This window comes from Podarcis liolepis (genome assembly GCF_965112155.1).
Source record: "Podarcis liolepis genome assembly, chromosome: 11".
Lineage (NCBI taxonomy): Eukaryota > Metazoa > Chordata > Lepidosauria > Squamata > Lacertidae > Podarcis > Podarcis liolepis.
In genome coordinates, this window is record NC_139565.1 from 49,646,664 (window position 1) to 49,664,710 (window position 18,047).

At 48.0% G+C, this 18,047-nt stretch overlaps 1 protein-coding gene across 5 annotated transcripts in view; it reads left to right on the forward strand.

Annotated features, from left to right (window-relative positions):
* PDZD2 (PDZ domain containing 2) overlaps positions 1–18,047 on the forward strand; it is a 241,109-nt gene that overhangs the window by 32,144 nt on the left and 190,918 nt on the right. Inside the window, exon 1 of one of the 5 annotated variants that reach the window (XM_083465640.1) lies at positions 498–516. The exons of the other annotated variants lie outside the window; for them this stretch is intronic. The gene's annotated coding sequence lies outside the window, so the exon portion shown is untranslated. Of the gene's footprint in view, positions 1–497; positions 517–18,047 lie in introns of those variants that run through there. 5 annotated transcript variants of the gene reach the window in all.

The window sequence follows — 18,047 nt, forward strand, 5'->3', positions numbered from 1 at the left end:
TTCAGCCACCTATGCTGAACTCCGGATGGTTTCATCCTGTTCCCTATGGCTGACCACCATCATGGGCTAATTTGGGGGCAGGAATCCCAAGAACCTTTGCCTGGCTGGGCTGTTTAACTTAAAAACCTTTCCCGTTCTCCATCCATCTGTATATGCACTCCGGAAACTAAACTTTGTTTGTACAGCCCCATGTCGCTCCCTGCCCCCCCCCGGTGGTGTCCCCCCCCCCCCGGGGCAAGGGCCTATTGTCTTCATTTGCTCTTATTGCTCTGTAAAGCACTTCTGTGCTGTTGTTGTTTTCAATTACATGGAGCCGTCATTGTGCAAATTGGTGTGTGGGCGGGGAGAGGCTGCTCATTACAAAATGACTTATTTGGAAAGCATGAAAATCCTATCAATGAACCCTCCCTTTTCGGAGGCGGCAGCTTCCATCGTTGGCAGCTCACACATCTGTATCAAAACCCATCTATAGCGCATAGAAGGTGCCAGCAGAAGGAAAAGGCCTGGCTGACTCAAGTAAGCAAGCCAAGCTCTGCACTCCAAGGAAAGGCATGAGCTCGGTACCTCATAAGTGCCTCTTGAAAGTTTTGCATGTTGTGTTGCTATGATTTTAAGTAAGGGCAATGTGGAGGGACCAGGTGAGGGTGGGGGCAGGGAGGGTGTAAACAGTTGCCTATCTCTACTATTTTATTAGGGACATGGGTTAAACCACAGAGCCTAGGACTTGCTGATCAGAAGGTCGGCGGTTCAAATCCCCGCGACGGGGTGAGCTCCCGTTGCTCGGTCCCTGCTCCTGCCAACCTAGCAGTTCGAAAGCACATCAAAGTGCAAGTAGATAAATAGGTACCACTCCGGCGGGCAGGTAAATGGCGTTTCCGTGTGCTGCTCTGGTTCGCCGGAAGCGGCTTAGTCATGCTGGCCACATGACCCGGAAGCTGTATGCCGGCTCCTTTGGCCAATAAAGCGAAATGAGCGCTGCAACCCCAGAGTCGGCCACGACTGGACCTAATGGTCAGGGGTCCCTTTACCTTTACCTTTACTATGTTGTTGTTATTATTTATTTACATTAATATACCACCTTTGTCTTCCAAGGGTCTCAAGATGGTGTATATGGTTTTCCTCCTCCTCACAAGAACCCTGTGAGGTAGGTTAGGCCAGTGAGATCCTATGGAATGAAAGAGTCTCTTCTGAAGCTGCTTAAGGCAGCAAAACATCTTCCGTCCCTGGAAATATATATCTACTCCCTTCACTGTGTTGCACTTCTTAAAGTTCACGGAGGAGACTTGAGCAGGTTAAGACTTCTCAAATACATGCATGCATAAACCACCCAACCACTGGGAAGTGTGTGGTTTGTTTGCTGACTGTGCTCTGACCTTTTAATGCTTCTCAGCCTCATTTGGGGACTTGCACAAACCAGCAGGTCGCCTCTCTGAGACCTGGATTGAAATCTGTAACTTTATTATTGAACTTTAAAGCAACGGCCTTAAAGTGCAGTTTGGTCTAGAGCTGGCAAGAGATGAGACCTGCGTCTCATGCAGATTGTGCTAGAGCTGGATCTTAAATCATCCTGGGGACGGAGACTTCTGTTGCAACATAGCGACTGGCTTACTTCAGCTGCTCACCAACCTTCTTATGATTCCATTGCTTTGGAATCTTGCCCCAGTGTCTCCCTTGGTTTAAGAGTTCAAAGCGTGGGTCTTTGATACATAAATATATTCAGTCATCTGGGGCTGGGCTTGCACATTGGAGAGAACATGTCCCTCCATTTTGACAGCCTGGATCAGGAGGTCAAATTGGCTTTGGAACTCAAATTTGCCCCTTTGATTTGAGGCGGACAAGGAAGATTTGCCCTTCTGAACCTACTGCAAAAACTACGCAATTAAGGGGTTGTTGTTTGGATTTGATATCCCAACTTATCACTACCCGAAGGAGTCTCAAAGCGGCTAACATTCCCCTTTCCCTTCCTCCCCCACAACAAACACTCTGTGAGGTGAGTGGGGCTGAGAGACTTCAGAGAAGTGTGACTGGCCCAAGGTCACCCAGCAGCTGCATGTGGAGGAGCGGGGAAGTGAACCCGGTTCACCAGATTACAAGTCCACCGCTCTTAACCGCTACACCACACTGGCTCTCTTAACACTACACCACACTGTTGTTGTTGTTGAGGGTGAGGTGGCAAAAGAGAGCAAGATATTTGTCACTGTTGGGTCCCATGCTCTCCTTTAAAGAGTTAAGCTTTTGTCCTCCGTGATTTGGGACCCACCAAACTGGAGATTGTGAACCTCAAGTTGGTGGGCTGAATGTGCCCCCCAGCTCCTTTTATCAGCTCACTCTCTGACTGACCCTGCTCCACACCACCTTAAAGTGCTTTCTGACTGGCTGGCATGTGTTCTTCTAACTCTGATAATGTCTCTTGCATGCCCGCATGCATAAGGGGCACCAGAGGGCGGCAGGTGGGAGCCTTTAAAGCCACAGGTGGTTTTAGGGTGGCACGATTGGTGTGGTTGCACTGGGGGCCACCCTACAGAGGGCATCAAAACGGTGCTGTAGAACAGAGTGCGAGAGGCCGGGGCATGCAGAATTTTAGCATCAATCAATCAATCAATCAATCTTTATTGTGAGTGTCTGGAGGTGGTTGGTATATAACCTGAAGCGTATGTAACCCGAGGCACCACTGTAATTTAAAGCTGGCTGCTTGAGAGCTCTTTCCTTTGGGCCAGTAAACTGCTTGTCTTTGTTTCCAGTGTTGTAGGGATAGTGAGTTTAGAAAGCATTTCTCTTGCTGTAATTTAATTTCTTGGCTATTGGGGAGTATTTTTATTTGGTTGCTCCATTTGTGTCCGAGTTCTTAAAGCATGCATGCATTTTTAGTAGCAATTAAGTGTCTTCGTAAAGTTGGGATGCTGTTTTTTTGTCTGCCTGGGACTGTAAAATTGCAGCGTGGGTTTCACGGGTCGCTAGTTATGTGGATACCTGCGGCCTGACTTCTTGAAGGTCATTCGCTTCTCGGTAGCGAAAAGCAACCATGCGGAGGGTTTGCTGCTGCTTTCAGGGATCGATGCTGCTTTAGGACGAACATCACCTGCTCCACTTCCCATCTGCTCTACCTGTATAAATAGGTATTGCAAAAACGCTAAGTTTCTAGAGCCCTGTTCCTTGGAAGTAATTATATTCTGTAAAACAGATGTGCTCTGGAACTTCAGGCTATTTAATGAAGTAGAGCATACAAAATGATCTGGAGGTTTTGCACCTGTATTTTTCCCCTTTCCGGTCACTGAGTGATATTTGCTAAGTTAGTCTCTAGCCTTTGTTTGCTGGTTGTTCAAAAGCACGTCAAAGTTCAAGTAGATAAATAGGTACCGCTCCGGCGGGAAGGTAAACGGTGTTTCCGTGCACTGCTCTGGTTCACCAGAAGCGGGTTAGTCATGCTGGCCACATGACCCGGAAGCTGTCTGCAAACAAACGCCGGCTCCCTCGGCCAATAAAGCGAGATGAGCGCCACAACCCCAGAGTCGGCCACAACCGGACCTAATGGTCAGGGGTCCTTTTACCTTTACCTCCCCTGTTTTTGCATGTCACCTATGCAGAGCCGGGTCTTCCATGCAGCACTGCCAATGGGCGTGCACGCACGCGCGCGCGCGCGCGCGCACACACACACACACACAGAGGCAGCTGTGCAACTGAGCTTAGCTCCCATTCAGAAGTGGCACCATTGCCCACCTTCTGCTAAAATGGCAGTCCAGGGCAAGGTGGGGAGCAGCAGTCTAGCAAAGTCAGGTTGCTGAGGGGCTCTTTTGAACCCCAATTGCTTGCTCCACACCTGTGTCCGTGTACAAGCTTCTTCCACACCTCTGTCCGCAAAATCTTTAGACAGGATCTTCCTTGGAGCCTGTGGGTTTTGAAGTCACTGCCTTTCCCACTCAGTAGAAAGTCAGTGTACTGAGGCTGACAGAAGGACCATTATGCACAGAAGTTGTTTCCAATAAGTCAAGCTTTCCACGATGAATGGGGGAGCAGAACTCGTGGAAACTGCAGTTGTCAGACATTTAGGAGTAGCCAAGTTGGAACAGAAGTTGGCTGCCTTGTCCAGGACACCTTTCAATCCTATATGTGTAGGTTCCATGAAGAAAATGTGGAATGGTATATACGGTGTTTCAGCTCTCCTTCTGCACTGTTCTCCCCACCTCCCAAAAAGTAGAAGAAAGTTGCCCAAGTTTTGCCTCTTAATTTCCTTTTAATATCTATTGTCCAGAACGAGGCTGAATCTTCAGCTTTTTGACCTGAAATTTCCCCACTGGTAGGATAATGTAGTTGGAGGTATGGTATATTAGAAGTCAGCCCTTTATTGTTTCAGAGGGCGTGGGATGAGGAGTAATCCCTAGTTCTGTGCCTCCCCTTCCTCCTCACCGTGGAGCTCTCGTCCTTTTTCAAATGCTCTATATGTGTCTATTTGATCACTTCGATCTGTGGAACTTTCACTTTCACAACTGTCACATGATGTTCATTCTACATCCTGTGAGAAGTCCGTCCTTTAGTGTGGCAGCATCTGTGCTGTGGAACTCCCCGCCTATTGATATTAGGCTGTATTGTTTTGGATGCCTCCATAACATTCCCCCCCCCTTTTGACAAGGCCACCCCAGTAATATAATTTAGTTTTATTTTGTTGTAATATATATATATATATATATATATATATATATATATGGATTGAGCTTTTCTCCAGTTGTCATATTTGTACAACACATGGAGAACTTTCATTCTCCAAGTACCGTATTTTTCGCCCTATAGGACGCACTTTTTCCCCTCCAAAAATGAAGGGGAAACCTGGGTGCGTCCTATGGGGCGAATGCAGACTTTTGCTAAAGCTTGGAGAGCGAGAGGGGTCGGTGCGCGCCGACCCCTCTCGCTCTCCAGGCTTCAGGAAGACACCCACAGCGTGGGGAGCCCTGCAGGAGTTCCCCGCAGGGCTCCCCACGCTGCGGATAGCAGCCTGCCGCCCAGCGCAAGGGGCGCCCTGAAGCAGAGCGCCCCCCACGCCCGGCAGACATCCGCAGCGTGGGGAGCCTTGCAGGAGTTCCCTGCAAGGCTTCCCACGCTGCGGATAGCAGCCTGCTGCCCAGCGCGAGGGGCGCCCTGATGCAGAGCGCCCCTCGTGCCGGGCAGACATGGGCCAGCCCCACAAGCTCGGGGGACAGCAGGGAGGCGCAGCGCCGCCATCCCACTGTTCCTCGACCTGGTTTGGTTTCCCCGACCTGCTTTTGGGGGGGAAATAAAGGGGAAAAAATTTCCTTTATTTCCCCCCAAAAAAACTAGGTGCGTCCTATGGGACGAAAAATACGGTAGTTTCTGAGTTTTCTCATTAAATAAAAGAGAGGAATATAATCTGGGTCCAGCTCATTATTTTGGGAGTATATGTGGCAAGCTAATGTTCCTTAAGACAGCATCTTAAAAAGCAGAGACATCACCTTGCCAACAAAGGTCCGTATAGTTAAAGCTATGGTTTTCCCAGTAGTGATGTATGGAAGTGAGAGCTGGACCATAAAGAAGGCTGATTGCCGAAGAATTGATGCTTTTGAATTATGGTGCTGGAGGAGACTCTTGAGAGTCCCGTGGACTGCAAGATCAAACCTATCCATTCTTAAGGAAATCAGCCCTGAGTGCTCACTGGAAGGACAGATCCTGAAGCTGAGGCTCCAAGACTTTGGCCACCTCATGAGAAGAGAAGACTCCCTGGAAAAGACCCTGATGTTGGGAAAGATGGAGGGCACAAGGAGAAGGGGACGACGGAGGACGAGATGGTTGGACAGTGTTCTTGAAGCTACGAACATGAGTTTGACCACACTGCGGGAGGCAGTGGAAGACAGGAATGCCTGGCGTGCTCTGGTCCAAGGGGTCACAAAGAGTTGGACACAACTAAACAACAACAATCTTCCTTATGGGAGAACGAATGGAGCTTGTTCCAGATCCAAGTTCAACAGCCAACCACATTCACTGTGAAACCTGACTGTGTTACACTGACCAGGTACTGTATCAACGATTTAGAAAGGTTATTGTACAAAGACACTTTATTGCCCATGTTCCACATTTCATAGAATCATAGAATCATAGAGTTGGAATAGACCACAAGGGCCATCGAGTCCAACCCCCTGCCAAGCAGGAAACACCATCAGAGCACTCCTGACATATGGTTGTCAAGCCTCTGCTTAAAGACCTCCAAAGAAGGAGACTCCACCACACTCCTTGGCAGCAAATTCCACTGTCAAACAGCTCTTACTGTCAGGAAGTTCTTCCTAATGTTTAGGTGGAATCTTCTTTCTTGTAGTTTGGATCCATTGCTCCGTGTCCGCTTCTCTGGAGCAGCAGAAAACAACCTTTCTCCCTCCTCTATATGACATCCTTTTATATATTTGAACATGGCTATCATATCACCCCTTAACCTCCTCTTCTCCAGGCTAAACATGCCCAGCTCCCTTAACCGTTCCTCATAAGGCATCGTTTCCAGGCCTTTGACCATTTTGGTTGCCCTCCTCTGGACACGTTCCAGTTTGTCAGTGTCCTTCTTGAACTGTGGTGCCCAGAACTGGACACAGTACTCCAGGTGAGATCTGACCAGAGCAGAATACAGTGGCACTATTACTTCCCTTGATCTAGATCAGTGTTTCCCAACCTTTTTTGGGCAAAGGCACACTTGTTTCATGAAAAAAATCTCGAGGCACACCACCATGCCAGATGGGGAAAGGTCACTTTTTACTTATGTAAAAAAAAAAAAAAAATAGTAACAGCAGAGAAGGTAATGGTTAGGCTAGCATCCCTCTTCCAAATATGCTAGGTTTTTATTTGCAGGGACTGTTCTACATGGGAAAGCATTCAGCACTGTCATTCTCCCATCTGCCATCTGAATTGGTACTATTCTGGGTCAACTTACTCTGCTGCATGTGTAGATGAAAATGGCACCAAGTGTGGGGGAGGGGGCAGAACAGGTTTCAGATACAGGATATTAAGCATACACGTACTTCAGATTGAACTGGTTGCTTGCTTTGCAAGTTTTCATTTCCCAAATGACTGCCTTGGCAAGCGCAATACCTACCAGGCTCAACGCCGGTCTCGCGCTGCCGCTTCCCGCGCTCTCAAGGACCCGGGAGGAGGAAGGCATGAAGGGAATCCCGAAGGCGCGAAAACCTCGCGCATGCGCAGGCCTTCCGCCTGCGACAGCCCAGTAGGCCAGCCGAAGCGAGCGGCGATGGGATGTGGGAGGGAGCTCGCTCGCCGCCTCGCGTGTGCCTATGTGGGGCACGTTACAGCCCCGTGACGTCAGCGCCACGCAGGCAGCCAGGCAGGCAGACGGCGAGAGCCCCGCGCTGGGCGGCCTCTCCTCGCCGCCGTCACCCCGCCTCTTGCCGCCCGACTCGCCCGCCTCCCTCCCATGGCACACCAGGCAACGTCTCGCGGCACACTAGTGTGCCGCGGAACACCGGTTGGGAAACACTGATCTAGATGCTATACTCCTATTGATGCAGCCCAGAATTGCATTGGCTTTTTTAGCTGCCGCGTCACACTGTTGGCTCATGTTAAGTTTGTGGTCAACCAAGACTCCTAGATCCTTTTCACATGTACTGCTCTCAAGCCAGATGTCACCCATCTTGTATTTGTGCCTCTCATTTTTTTTGCCCAAGTGCAATACTTTACATTTCTCCCTGTTAAAGTTCATCTTGTTTGTTTTGGCCCAGTTCTCTAATCTGTCAAGGTCGTTTTGAAGTGTGATCCTGTCCTCTGGGGTGTTAGCCACCCCTCCCAGTTTGGTGTCATCTGCAAATTTGATCAGGATGCCCTTGAGTCCATCATCCAAGTCGTTGATAAAGATGTTGAATAAGACCGGGCCCAAGACGGAACCCTGTGGCACCCCACTAGTCACTCTTCTCCAGGATGAAGAGGAACCATTGATGAGCACCCTTTGGGTTCGGTCAGTCAGCCAGTTACAAATCCACCGAGTGGTAGCATAGTCAAGACCGCATTTTACCAGCTTTTTTACAAGAATATCATGGGGCACCTTGTCGAATGCCTTGCTGAAATCAAGGTAGGCTACATCCACTGCGTTCCCTTCATCTACCAGGCTTGTAATTCTGTCAAAAAACGAGATCAGGTTAGTCTGACATGACTTATTTTTCAGAAATCCATGCTGACTATTGGTGATCACAGCATTCCTTTCTAGGTGCTCACAGACTGTTTGCTTAATGATCTGCTCCAGAATCTTCCCTGGTATTGATGTCAGACTGACTGGGCGATAATTATTTGGGTCCTCTCTTTCCCCCTTTTTGAAAATAGGGACAACATTTGCCCTCCTCCAGTCTGCCGGGACTTCGCCTGTTCTCCAGGAATTCTCAAAGATGACAGCCAGTGGTTCTGAGATCACACCTGCCAGTTCTTTTAATACTCTTGGATGCAGTTCATCTGGCCCTGGAGACTTGAATACATCTAAACTAGCCAAGTATTCTTGTACTATCTCCTTAGTTATTCTAGGCTGTGTTTCCTCTGCTGAATCATTTGCTCCAAATTCTTCAGGTCGGGCATTGTTTTCTTTATCGGAGAAGACTGAGGCAAAGAAGGCATTGAGGAGTTCAGCCCTTTCTGTGTCCCCTGTTTGCATTTCACCATCTTCTCCTCTAAGTGACCCCAGAGGACCCCATTTTGTCTTAAGCCACTGAATACCCACAGCATGAAAAAAATTCCAAAGTCTGTGTTGCAGCAATGCCTTCACTGGGGCGACTGAAATGCAGAAAACAGTGCGCAAGAGTCCCAGATTAGATGGCAAATATAATGGGGATTGCGGGGAGAACGAGGGGGGACACACGACTGGGTGATGTTGAGGCTTTCATTGGGGAAACCACCCAGGTTGAAACAACGTGCCTAAAGGCTCTGCTTGCTGCAACTCCCTCATAATAATAATACTTAACAAAATATACTGAACCACTGTGTTTTTCATTTTATTCACATTCCCTTCTCAGCAAGCAAACCTGGAACAGCTGTTTATTCAGATACGTGAGGTGACTAAGGGAATTATGTCATTCTGATATTAAGGCCTTCCTGTTTCCTATTTTGTTTTCAGTTATTGCCTGAACTTCATGTTTCCTACCCCAACCCTCCCTGTCGGGCAGTGGCTTCCTGTTTTCTCACCCAAACACTAGGGTTCTGTCTACCACTCCTGGGGGGGGGGGTTCTCCTCGTCTCTTAAGCACCTTTCTGAGTAACTAGCCGCACGGGTTTCCTCTCTGGCCAGAGGACAAATAAAGGAACACTGGCAATTTCCACTCCCATTTCCATTTTTGTCAGAATTCTCTGCCCACTCTACTTGCGAGGTGTTCTGATCTTTAGGTCTAAGTTCTCCTGAGTCAGATTAGGCCATTGAGATGATTTTTAACAGGACTAAAAAAAATAAAAATAAAATTGTCCCGACAGCAAGACAAGCCGAAGAAGAAGTTTTTGCTTTCAAGGGAGGCAGCCGTGTTGGTCTGACACAGTCGAAATAAAAATAAAAATAAAATAATAAAATAAAAAATTGTCCAGCAGCACCTTATAGACCAACTAAGTTTGTTCTGTTACAGTCATACCTCGGGTTACAGACGCTTCAGGTTGCGTTTTTTCAGGTTATGGATGCACCGAAACCCTGAAATACCGGAACGGGTTATGGCTAAATCGCGCTTTGCGCATGCGCAGAATCGCAACCAAATCATGCTGCGAACGTGCCTCCTGCATGGATCATGTTCGCAACCCGAGCATCCACTGTACAGTGGTACCTCGGGTTAAGAACTTAATTCGTTCTGGAGGTCTGTTCTTAACCTGAAACTGTTCTTAACCTGAAGACCACTTTAGCTAATGGGGCCTCCCGCTGCCGCTGCACCGCCGCTGAACGATTTCTGTTCTCATCTTGAAGCAAAGTTCTTAACCCGAGGTAATATTTATGGGTTAGCAGAGTCTGTAACCTGAAGTGTATGTAACCTGAAGCGTATGTAACCCAAGGTACCACTGTATAAGGTTTCGTGTTCATGTAAATACACTACTTCAGATACACTGAAGCAGAAGTCAGCAGACCCTTTTATATAGTTAAAAGGCATTAACAGTGTCAACAGGTTTACCATACCCATTGAACCGATCACCCATCTCCTACTACCCTTCTGAGAAATACCCCACCCCACCCTTCCACTATATAAAGGGTTTGGTGACTTCTGCTTCAGTGTATCTGAAGAAGTGTGCATGCACACGAAAGCTCATACCAAAACAAACTTAGTTGGTCTATAAGGTGCTACTGGACAATTTATTATTATCATTATTTCCCCCCTGACTGCATCAGACCAACACTGCTGCCCACCTGAATCTTCAACAGGAGCGAAAGCAAAAACTTCTGTTTTGGCTTGTCTTGCTCTCTAGCCGTAGCAAAGTTGCACATGCCTTAACGGGCTTGGATTTATTTCTTTTTGGTCATCTGTTGTATTGTAAAAAGCCCTTAAGCATATGCCGCAGAGTGCTAAGCAGGCAGAAATGTCATTGATGGGTGGGGTGACCTTTCCGTGACCGAAATTCATTTGGGGAGGAAAAATAGAAACGTGCTGTTGCGTTTTAAGTCAAATTTGACATTTTCCTCTGTGCCTCTCACAGATTCTTATGCCAAGTAAGGTTGACACTTAAGGGCAAGACATCTGTATCACAGAAGCAGAAATGCGCCTTTGCAGGGTGTTTTGGGAACAGCTGATATTGCCATGTGATGATTCTATCTCTGCAGTTTTTGAGAGGGTATCCTCATTTTCCTTCCATCAGTGGAATGTTACTTGCATTCAGGGTTGGATATACTTGGGGCCACTAAAATAAAAATATATAAGAAAAAAAATACCGTATTTTTTGCACCATAACACTCACTTTTTTCCTCCTAAAAAGTAAGGGGAAATGTCTGTGCGTGTTATGGAGGGAATGCCTACGGGTGGCATGCGTACGGATTTTCCTCCTCTAAAAACTACGTGTGTGTTATGGTCGAGTGTGTGTTATAGAGCGAAAAATATGGTATGTGCTAAGGAAATGGGAAAATGCCCTTACGCTGTATAATGCATTCTGGTCACAGTATATAGTATTTTAAAAAGTATTAAGCTGTCTTCTAAATGGTAACTGAAGGATCAAGGAGCTGGTATGAGGAGAGATTATAACCTTTCCTTAATAACTCCCCCAAATTTCTCCTATGTAATACTTAAAAAGGGGGGGGGGGAAGCATTCGGTAAATGTTTCTGTAAGAATGTAAAAAACTTATCTGTTCTCTTCTTTTTCTTCCAAATTGCATTTTTAAAAAGAAAGCTGCTTTTAAGGAACAAAGAAACTTTCCTTTTTTAAAATGCAGTTTGTAAGGCAAACTGATACAGTTCAGGTTTTGTAGTATGTGTGACCCCCTCCGTCCCCCTCCTACCTCCTGTATATTCCACCTGTCATTATTTATCAGGTGCAGTTAGGAGCAGATGAAAACTAAATCATTGGTAAGCATAATTCAGAAGCATTCTTACGTGTTGTGAGTATGTTTAGAAGAGTTCTGGGTATGGAGGAACAGACACTCCTTGCCACATGAGAAGGAGTGACCAAACTGTGACATGTTCCCAGTCTTCCAAAACCCTCCCCTCTTATTCTTACAGTCCTCTGCCTTTATTCTGCACTTGGCTAGGACATCCCTTTGAACCGAGAACTTATAAAGCAAAAGACACATGGCTGCCCTATGTGTAGACTCCCATCACTGGGCCATGCGAGGGACAGGGTGCTGAACACATCCAACCGGATGGCTGAATTGTTCATGGCACACAGGTTGGCAGTCAGTGATTTAAAGGATCACTTAATAAGTTTTCCCCTCCCTCTTGAAAACTCGGTGATCTGGCAGTGGCCAGAGTTGCTCTGGGGGCCTTTGAAAGCCGTTTAGTTTTATCAAAACGACACTCCGGCAACTCCTAAATCTCTCTAATCCCACAGGGCAGAGGGAAGGAAATATTCTCACCATTTTGTTAAAGTTCTCCAAATTTAAAAATAGCGTCCCTAATTTCCTGCTCTGCTGAGCAGCACCTTGCCTTCAAATCAAATTATGTACATCCTCCTCTAGGCCAGCCCTTTGGGGGCACAGCTCCTGTGCGCGGGGACTAAGTTTTTCCTCGAAACAGCTGTTGGGAGCACGCCAAAATGTGGGGCAGAGCAAGAAGCAGATGGTACTCTTCTGCCACAATTTAAAAGAGAGGGGTGGGGGTTGTGTGTGTGTGTGTGTGTGTGTGTGTTTGCACTATCAGCATAAACATAGGTTCACACAAACACACACACACAAACAAACAAACACATGGACAGATTTATTCCAAACGATACTTGAGGCCTCCTAGGCAAACCTCTTTCATGCAGGAAGAGCAAGGTTATGACGCTAGGTCAGAGTTAGCCATGTGGATGTGGTTGGACTACAACTCCCATCAGCTCTACAGAGTGTGGCCAATGGCCAGGGATGATGGGAGTTGGAGTCTAACAATACAGTCATACCTCATGTTACGTTTGCTTCATGATACGTTTTTTCAGGTTGCGTCCTGCGACGACCCGCAAGTACCAGAAAGGGTTACTTCTGGGTTTCGCTGCTCACACATGCGCAGACGCGCAAAATGACATCATGTGCAGAAATGGCGAATTGCAACCCGCGTGTGCGCGCAGCTGCGCCACTGCGGGTTGCGTTCTATTCATGTTGCGATCAGGCCTCCAGAACGGATCCCGTTCACAACCAGAGGTACCACTGTATTGGGGTGGGGGGCCCACCACATTGGCTGCCCCTGTTCTAGGTAGCTGTGAGCCCTACTTTACAGTGGGCATCCCTCTGCTTGAAAGGCTGCCTGGGCCAAGTCTGGTCTAGAGATAGAGAATCACAAGGAGAAACCATTGTTTTCTGAAAATTTTACTTCTGTACCATGAAAATAAATAAAAACATTATTAATTTTTTTTAAAGGGCTACAAAAAAAAAAAAGAATAACCGAGAAGGGGCCTTGGAGCTACCCATATAGCCTGGATAGCTCTGTTGGTTAGAGCGTGGAGCAGATAACACCATGGTTGCCGGATCTATCCCCGTATGGGGCAGCTGCATATTCCTGCTTGCAGGGGGTTGGACTGGATGATCCTCAGGGTCCCTTCCAACTCGATGATTCTATGGGTGGGAGGGCACACAGATCACCTGGTTCCAGTCTTCCCCCACTATTGTGAGATGTGTGCTATTTCTATTCAGAGTAATTCTGACTTCAGAGTCATAGAACTGTAGAGTTGGGAGGGACCCAAAGGCCATCTAGTCCAACCCTTGCATTCCAGGAATGTCAGCTAAACCATCCGTGACAAACGGCCGTCCAGCCTCTGCTTAGAAACCTCCAAGGAAGGAGAGTCCAGCTTTGCAGCTTTCCATATAAATTAGTCCATGTGGATGCTAATGTTATGCAAATCTGCATCCTCTTTAGTCTTCGTCTGGTGGTTCCTCTGTTTTGACAGGGCGTATAAGTGGCAGATGGATTTCAGGGTTTGCCTCGATTTGAGGGGGGCTTTTGGTAGAGTGCCCTCTTGTGAGCCCTTGCAGGCTTACTCTGTGCTGGTGCCAGAAAACAGCAGTAACTGCAGTGTTGATGCTGGCCAGGACTGCCATTTAAATTTCCCACGGCAATTCCCCCTGATACAGCATCACTCCAGGGCACTTTGGGCACTTAAAATAGCGGCTCGCACTTTGTGATGACCAAGACTCCATCTTCCCATCCTCTAGGGAAGGGGGGCATATAGATACAGAGGACATCTCTGACCAGGAGGGGGATTTCCCCTCTCCTTTACAGTGGTACCTCGGGTTAAGTACTTACCGAATTTTTCGCCCCATAGGACGCACTTTTTCCCCTCCAAAAATGAAGGGGGGATGTGTGTGCGTCCTATGGGGCAAATGCAGGCTTTCGCTGAAGCCTGGAGAGCGAGAGGCATCAGTGCGCACCGACCCCTCTCGCTCTCCAGGCTTCAGGAAGCTATCCGCAAGTCTTGCAAGCCCGGTGGGATTTCCCGCGGGCTCACAAGGCTTGCGGGCAGCAGCCTGCAGCCCCCGCGAGTGTCCGCAAGCCTTGCGCGCCCGGCAGGAGGTCCCGCCGAGTGCACGAGGCTTGGGGCGGCAGCCTGTCGCCCGAAGCACGGGGAGCCCTCCGAAGGGCTCCCCGTGCTTCGGGCGAGTGTCTGCAAGCCTTGCGCGCCCGGCAGGCGGTCCTGCCGGGTGCGCGAGGCTTGGGGCGGCAGCCTGTCGCCCGAAGCACGGGGAGCCCTCCGGAGGGTGCCCCGTGCTTCAGGCAGGTGAGCGCAAGGCTTGGGGCAGCAGCCAGGGCGGGGGGGGGGGAATAATTTTGTTTAATTCATTTCCCCCCAAAAAACGAGGTGCGTCCTATGGGCCGGTGCGCCCTATAGGACGAAAAATACGGTAATTTGTTCCGGAGGTCCGCTCTTAACCTGAAACTGTTCTTAACCTGAAGACCACTTTAGCTAATGGGGCCTCCCGCTGCTGTTGCGCCGCCGGAGCACGATTTCTGTTCTCATCCTGAAGCAAAGTTCTTAACCTGAGGTACTATTTCTGGGTTAGCGGAGTCTGTAACCTGAAGCATATGTAACCCAAGGTACCACTGTATAAAGGTAAAGAGACCCCTGACCATTAGGTCCAGTCATGGCTGACTCTGGGGTTGCGGCACTCATCTCGCTTTACTGGCTGAGGGAGCCGGCGTACAGCTTCCGGGTCATGTGGCCAGCATGACTAAGCTGCTTCTGGCGAACCAGAGCAGCGCATGGAAACGCCCTTTACCTTCCTGCTGGAGCGGTACCTATTTATCCACATGCTTTCGAACTGCTAGGTTGGCAGGAGCAGGGACCGAGCAATGGGAGCTCACCCCGTCACGGGGATTCGAACCGCCGACCTTCTGATCGGCAAGTCCTAGGCTCTGTGGTTTAACCCACATCGCCACCCACGTCCTTACCACATACATAGATGACACCATATTGTTGGCATCTGTCTGTCTCAGGAGAAAATGGAAGTGTGTGTTATAGCGCCTGCTGCGGCTGCAGAAACTGATACAAGAGAGACATGTTTTATTGCAGATGGGGCAGATGAAGGCGTCTGGTTGTGCTGTTGCAGATGCATCATGGCGTTTCTTCTCTCTGCGCTCCTCCCAGCTGTCATTCCTCCTCTGGTCACTGCTGTGGATGCACAACCTGTCACTCTGTTTCCAGGCACTCCGGTCATCTGCAAGGGATTTCCACACTGCAGGGTTGGTGTTGCCAGCCTTCATGTCCTGTTTGCAGACATCTTTGTAATGCCTATTGCCTGAAGCTTGTTCCCGCACAGATCACATCTCCCTGATAGATTTGTGTTGCACTGACAAGAGATTCTAAATCAGGCTTCCTCAACCTCGGCCCTCCAGATGTTTTGAGACTACAGTTCCCAGCATCCCAGACCACTGGTCCTGCTAGCTAGGGATCATGGGAGTTGTAGGCCAAAAACATCTGGAGGGCTGAGGTTGATGAAGCTTGTTCTAAATGGAGCACCATCAGGACACCGCTGTTGCTATCAAAGCTTTTTGTTTTTATTGTTCCGATGCACATGTGAAACCACAGCTGCCCGTTTTGTAGTTTAAATATTGGGGGAGATGCTGGCTTGGATGTTATCCCTGGGAACCTTCAGAGACTACTTTGCTATTCTCTATGATGAGCTCACAAGAGGATTCCATTCTTTGGAGGTGACATTCTCAGCAAATAAGAAAAGATTTTAAGTCTTTGGAGGAAGATAACTTTGTTAGGATTTGCAGCCAGGCTATGAAACACTATTTTTTTTTTTTGTTGGACCAAACTACAAATGACCTGACCTCATTTCCTTCCTACATACATTCTAAGTACAAATTGCATCTTGAGACTTTTGTTTTTCTGCCAAAATGGCCATATAACTCTCTCTGTGTTACCGCCAACAGAGGGATGCAATCGGATACCATCGGTAGGATGTGAAAAACTTCACTTTGTTAAATCCAATATTCCGTCCATTTTATCTCTCACGGGCAGCTGTACATCGTCTCAAAAGATGGACAGGAATTCTATTTGCCATCAAAGACTTTGTCCCCTCCCGTTTGTGAATTTCCTGTATGTATTCTATATCTCCTGTGGAATTCAGTCGAGAGAAAAGCCACATTCTCCAAACATCTCGACAAGTGTATCCACTTCTCTTGCGATTCCTTGGAGGGACTGGAAATGGGAGGCATGGCTTAGAAAGCCCCACTTAATAACAGAATTCATTAGCAGTGATTTGCCATGGCTTGAAAATAAATTGTAGCAAGGACTTTTTCCATTGTTTGGGAGAAGAGGCTCAAGTGGTGGCTCAGATAATGATCACTTTTGGCCTGCCAGGGCTGTGCTTAATTTAAGGGGGGGGGAGAGAGAGAATCTGCCCCCAAACAACTCATGTTCTGCCTTGAGGAAGGATGTGACCTCTTTAAATGAAACAGATGCCCATGGTCTGTCTTTTGTTCTTAATTTATTCTACATTTACTAGTCATGGAAAGGGAAAAGAAGCTAAGCAGGTCTCTCTGTTTAACTAACTCCACAAATCTTATTTCAGGGGTGCCCATGGGTTGCCATGTGTCCTCCTTTTCCAGGACATGTCCTCTTTTCCCCATGGGTATGTAAAATGAGAGTTAAAAGTAGAAGTCTGCAAATGTGTCCTCTTTTTTGCTCTTCAAAATAAGGCAACCCCACCAATGCACTCAGGGGTCCCCCCGCTGAAATTATCCCTGGAAGAAGTATTCTATTGTAGTAAACAGAACAGGTAGGAGTCTCTCTGTGTGTGTCTGTCTGTAAGGTGCTCACAACAGTTTGTCCGACTTGCAAAGACGCCAACAGCTCCCCAAATCCTGGCAACACCTGTCTTATTCAATACTCCTCTGGATTCTGAGATATCACCCAGGGCAACGCCCATGTAATTTGAAGTATACATTTACAGTCAAAAGGACCACCAATTTTTAAAAAATCATTATTTAAATGGAAATGGAAATGTCGAGGAAGCCAACAGGCTGCCATAAGCCACATTTAGGATTGCCCTGCCGTTGTGTTTGTGTTGTTAGAATCGCAGAACAGGGAAATACAAAAGATTTGGTCTCCCAGTCTGGCCTTGCTTTGGCTCTGTGAATCTTAGCGGAAGAACAGAGGATAAATGCTGAAATCCTGTAAAACTTGTAAGCAGTGTTGTGTTTTATTTTTAGTAGTTTCTAACACATTGAGGGGACGCGGGTGGCACTGCGGGTAAAACCTCAGTGCCTAGGACTTGCTGATCGTAAGGTCAGCGGTTCGAATCCCCACGGCGGGGTGAGCTCCCGTCGTTCGGTCCCAGCTCCTGCCCACCTAGCAGTTCGAAAGCACCCCTAAGTGCAAGTAGATAAATAGGGACCGCTTACCTAGCGGGTAGGTAAACGGCGTTTCCATGTGCGGCACTGGTGCTGGCTCGCCAGTGCAGCTTCGTCACGCTGGCCACGTGACCCGGAAGTGTCTTCGGACAGCGCCGGCTCCCGGCCTCTAGAGCGAGATGAGCACGCAACCCCAGAGTCGGTCACGACTGGCCCGTACGGGCAGAGGTACCTTTACCTTTACTTTAACACGTTGAAAGGCTGGATTTGGCCCCCCACCTCATGATCCCAGCAGGCTTGGATCTCAAAGTTAACATTTAGAGAATGTTTACCATTCAGATCCTCTTGGCTGGTTTGAAATACGGTAATCCTCTTCTCATCCATCTGCCTGCTCTCTGCTTTGCTGTGCCTGTACCCCTCCATTACTTAATAAAGCACATTTCAAACCCAAGGGCCTTTTTATTGTTATAATTACTTTTCCTAACTTGATTGCAACATTCACCCTCCCCCCCCAAAGGTATTGGTGTGGGGTGTTGGGGAGTGGTCCTGTGGAAGCGACCGCTTGTGTGGGTAGTTTGGAACATCTGGAAGGAATATCTGCACATATCCAGACGCTTACAGCCT